Source organism: Trachurus trachurus, assembly GCF_905171665.1.
Source record: "Trachurus trachurus genome assembly, chromosome: 11".
In the NCBI taxonomy this organism is placed as follows: Eukaryota; Metazoa; Chordata; class Actinopteri; order Carangiformes; family Carangidae; genus Trachurus; species Trachurus trachurus.
The window spans coordinates 5530585-5536273 of record NC_139904.1 but is presented as its reverse complement, the minus strand read 5'-3'; positions in this window follow the sequence as shown (position 1 = coordinate 5536273).

The following is a 5689-nucleotide window of genomic DNA, read 5'->3' as shown; positions in this document are numbered from 1 at the left end:
GTCTGCATGACCTTCTTAAACTGATTCTTTTTAGTTTTTTTTAATTCTGTATTCCTGTATTTTAATGTTATAGACTACTGTCATGAATTTTATATTGCACAAACCGTTTTATTGTTAAGCACCTTGTCACTTTGTTTTGCAAGGTGCTCTATAAAGACAATTATTATTAAAGGGATAGTTCACCCAAAATTTAAAGTTACTGACGCTGGCACAAATCGATTTGTGCAAATCGCGCGAGATTTGGACGGACCAGGAAGAGCAGTGCTGGGAGCTTCCACTACAAACAAGCTTAAAATATAGATTTATTTAATTTTTTTCAGAACAATTTCTCATGTTGGGCTTCAATACAAGAGGAACATTACAGACGAGCACTATGGAGGTATTTGGATGTTTTTTGGTGTGTCTTTTTGGACGAAGAAAAGTGAGCCCCGTTTGCTACCGTCATATGGACATGCAGTGAAATTTGAATTTTGGATGAACTATTCCTTTAAACTTATTATAATATGCTATTAAACATCACTGGACTTGCAAAAAATGCAGTTTATGTTAGGCCGAGTATTAAATAGGAAGTTGTATTGTATGTATTTTATAATATAGGCTAATATAATATAATATAACAGAATAGGTCAAAGTAAACAGGATGAATGAATGTGTGTGTGTCCTACCAGCTCATGGAGTCTGTTGGAGGTGTTCATCAGATTCTCCACCTGATGGACCATGGATCCAAACAGGCCACAGAGCGGGCTGGGGGCGGGGCGCGGAGTCGAATGGACGATCAGCTCGGCCAATAGCAGCAGGCGGAGAATATAGTAAGAGGCGGAGTCATGGGTCACTGTAAAGACACAAAGGAGAGAAAACAAAACAGACTTTAAAATGTGATTCATTTGGCTTTTTTCTTTTTTCTTCACTCGTCGTTCTTTGATCTTTTGACCTTTATTAAACCATTTTCTCTTCAACGTTCGTTTTCAAAGCCGATGCTGATGATGATACAACCGACTGATATTCCGCTCACAGCTGCGCTCGCCGCTCGCTGACAGGTGGCTGCACTTATTTCTGTCCCCTCTCATTGACCCAGAGCTGAATGAATCACTATGAAACCACAAGGCTGCACAGAAACAGTTGAATTTCCAAACTGAGCTCCAGACCACATGATACACGGCTAAAGGATAAATCCTGAGGCAGCTGCTGTGAGGAGGAGGAGGAGGAGGAGGAGGAGGAAGAGGAGGAGGAGGAGGAGGAGGAAGAGGAGGAGGATGAAGCTTCATCACTTTCAGCTAATTCAGATACGCAGCAGAGTCCTGTGATCCAGACATGAACAGTCATTCACAGAGTCAGATAAAAGCAGGTTGAAGATGTGAAATAGGTCAGAGCTTCACTGTCTGGACGTGTGGGTGTGAGACAAACACACACACACACACACACACACACACACACACACACACACACACACACACACACACACACACACACACACACACACACACACAAAGTACAGATTCCTGCAAACTGATCGCATGAAATTTCGGGGAAACATCGACACTAATAGGTCAGTTCACGCACGCACAACCACATTCATGATCAGTTTTTTTTATTATTTCATATTGATGACAGGAAACTGAGTGTTTAGGTTGTAGACAAAGCTGCACGTTATCAAGAATGAATAACTAATTAATAACAAATAAGAGATAAGAAAGTAAAATACACAACCACTGTGACTCAGCTTTGACCTTTGATGTTTTAAGTTTGTTCACTTTCATTTTTGATCTTGAATTAAAAAAAACAAACAAAAAAAACTCTTTACAATCCGACTGAAGTGAGCTGACGGTTTCTTTACAATCTGTCTAATCATTTAACCGGTTGTGTTTCTTTTCACTGCGGCGATGTCACTACAACATAGAAATGATAAACTGCACAAACAAAACCCGAACTCTGACGAATTAGGAAGATTTGTGTCTTTTATCCTGCTAAAACTAAAAGCTGCTTTTGTTATGTGCAAAAATGATCTATCAATATAATAAATATATCATCTTAAGTGCCTTATAAGCTTAATTTTAACTTGAATAACCTCTTTAACCTGGATTTTGAATGGCCTTTCATGGCCTCTTTACTATTACTCGGTGATTGATATAGTCATTTATTCTTCTACAGTACAACAGTATGGCGGCACGGTGCAGAGGCGGTTTGCAGCAAGGTTCTAGGTTTGATTTCCAGGCCTGAGGTGGACTTTGCATGTCCTCTGTGTGGGTTTTGCATGTCCTCTGTGTTTTTTTCTCAGTCCAAACACATGCACACGAGACTAATTGGCGACTCTGACGTGTCCACAGGTGTAACTCTACTCCCCCGCCTGCATAACTGCTGTAACCAACGGTGATAATGAGATGAGGCGAGGGGGGGCGGGGCTGAGATGTGACAGCTGATCTCTCACTTTATCTCTATGGAAACAGAGATGAGTTTGGTCCATTGTTGTCATGAACAGTTTCCACAGAGTGCAGCTTTAAACTTGTATAAAAAAATAAAGCATCTGTTGTTTCTGAGGCCTGAATGATTCCTTGTTCTCTGTCCTCTGTTTGTTTTGTCTCTTCATCTGTTTCCTTAAATGTTTAATCAACGTCAATCTTTTCTTGTCTGTAAATCAATCTGCTCCTTTATGCAGTTTCAAAAAAAACCCGTTACCCACGGCAACAAAGAGCTGAACTGTCCGTTAGCGTTAGATCAGGGATAAGGAATGAAAGGTATGTGCTGGGGTTTTTTTTTTGTCTCAGTGTGTGTGTGTGTGTGTGTTTTCTCCCAGCCGGCTCTGCTGGGCCTCTCGCTGGAAAAGGAGAGCGCTCTGACTCAGATTAATCTCCCCGCGGTGACATCATCGAGTCGGCGCCTCAGGCTGCGTCTCTTTAGAGAGAAAACATCCACTTTGTCAAAGAGAGAGTGTGTGTGTGTGTGTGTGTGGCACTAAAAACACTTTTACTGCCGCTCACACACCAAACAGCAGGAACGACCTCACAGACTTTAACATCAGGCAACAAAGAATTAAAGCAGATATCAGTGGAATGTTTTTGTTAATATAAGTCCTAAATAGTCCTATTTTCCGTCAGCAATCACTTACATGAAGTATTTCAGCCTAAACACGAGTCTCTCCGTCACTCTGCTCTGCTGTAACCCGAGGAGAAAATTTTCCTTGTGGGATACAAGTGTTATCCAATGAGGAGAGAGAACGGCATGAAGGGCTGTGTGTGCAGCCAAGGGATGCGCGTGAATGTGGTGACGTAGCACGAGGACCAATTGATGCCTGACAAGGGCGGGGGCTGCTAACTCATGGTGCGTTCAAAGAAACTCGTACTTTGTGTTTTTCCTTCCTGTGAAGTCATACCAGTTCGATCTGGTACGAGTTCACGGGTCGGAAGTTACGAGTGGCCGTTATAGGGAACTTTCACAGACAACAGGATGGTAAAAACACGAGCTACGGGTTACCTGGAACGCTACCAAGTCGTAGTTGTGACTTGAAGCTGTAACTTACGGTTTCAAAAGCCTGCCTTGAACGCAGCATTAGCCGAAACGGCCGTGAAGCTGATATCTGCTTTAAATATTAAAAAACTACAAATCCCAGTCAGTGACACAGATTAATTAATAATCACCTCTTGTTGTTGTTCCTGCTCCACTTCCTCCTCCTCCTTCTACTTCTACTTCTTATTTTTAGGGCCTGAGCACTAAAGTGCAAAGATGCATCACTTTTATTATTATTAATATCCATAATAATAATAAAAATGTATCTATATAGCACATTTCATAACATTATGTGAAGCTCAATGTGCTTTACATGAGGAAAAACATAGTAGAAAGAATGAAAATAGATGTTACGCATTCAAATTTATGAGTAAAGTCAAGTCAAGTTAAGTTATATTGCAGGATTAGGACTGCTAATTCAAATGTAATGCTGATTATGTGTTTTTTTTATACATCATTTACGGAAAAAATCAAAATTATGTCTGAAATTGGCCTGAGAAATGAGATTTATTGTTGTTTTTATGAGTTTAAACAAGGCGGCCCAGTGGATTCATGTGGGTTTAATCAGTTTTGACCTTGAGTCACTGTTTGCAAAAGTGTTTCAATAAATGAATCCTAACTCACTGAAAGGTTTTTTGCATCTGACGGACGTTGTTGTTGTTGAAGGTCGAGTCTCAGGAAAAAGTTTGTATGTAAAATAATTTAGTCAAACTTTGACCTTTTTTGTGTCTGCGACCTTTCAACAAACAAACACGATGACGACCGCGTCTGCGTCAGGAGGAGAAGTGTGAAGCTGCGTCTCTGTGTCAGAGCCGGTTAAACGGACTCACGGTAAATGTCAGGCAGGCCGACAATAAAACAGCGCTGCTTTGTCCCACGACACACAAACACACCGTGTCTTCCTGCGATTCCTCTCTGAACTTGAACCTCTGAACTTGACTTGACAGGAAACAAACATTTTTAGTAATGAAAAGTAAAAGTTAATGAGCCGTAGAACGACGAGACACAATGAAAGGAGCTGCAGCCAAACCTCAAACTGGGAAAAAAAAAACACACAGAGTAGAAACAAGAATAGAAATAATCTACTTCCTGTCAGACTCTCTGCTCCACTTTCTCCTCAGACCTGACGAGTTCCTCTGCTGCTATTTATAGCCTCTTCATCCTCAGTGTTGGTTAAAGTCAGGTTCATCCTCATTTATCTGTCTTTTCTACTTTTTTATTTTACTTCTGAGGTTTCTATTTAGACATTTATGCACAAAAACAAACAAATGAATGAACACAAACACTGTATCATGTGTGTATGTGCTGTTGAACTTCGCCACTAACAAGAGATAAAGTCAAAAACTGAATTCAAGGACAACTTTTTCTTTCTTTTTGTCTGAATCATGAGGTTTTCTTGTTTTGTTTTGTTTACGACTGTTCCGGATTAACTGGGCAATTAAACAGGAAACACGAACAGCTGAGTTTACAAATTGAAAGTCCTGTCAACGTCTTGTTATAAGAACGAGGATATAGGCTACGTCTCTGTCTGAAAAATCGAAGCAGATTAAATGAGTGTGTGACAGACTGCAGTCGACCTCAGTCTGAGTCACACTCCGCCGACCTGCAGCCGTGTGAACTTGGACTCGGAGTCTTGTCTGTTTCGACTGCGTTTCCGGTGGAGCGGATTATTACTGTAAAGGCGAGGTGATAGACGAGAGAGGTCACGACCTTTCACTTCCACTGCGCCGCCATCGGCCCCGCGATGAGTTCAAACAACTCAGAATGAAAACAAACAGATGTTCACTCACGGGTGAAACATCGGTGAATAAGTGCGCTGGCTGCACTTAAGTATTAAGTAGTATAGTTGCATCATGATTTCTCTCCTCATGCAACTTCCACCAGCTCATGACACACAAACACAAAGTCGACGCTTTTGTCGATGCATGACTCGGGTCCGTGTGGCTACTGGAAAATTACCGAAGAGCGGGTCAGCAGAAAAACAAAACGCTCCGTCAGATGAAGCCGCTGCTGCTGCTGCTGCTGCTGCTGTTACACACTCATGCATCTGGCAGAGCAAACAGCTGCGACAGCGTAACGGCTCGGAGCAGAAGTGCTTAATAAGAAGCACAAGAGTGAGAATGTTCTTTGATGCATGATCCAGCCAGCGGGGTCGTTTCATCAGCACGCACGACGTCTCACGCGCTTC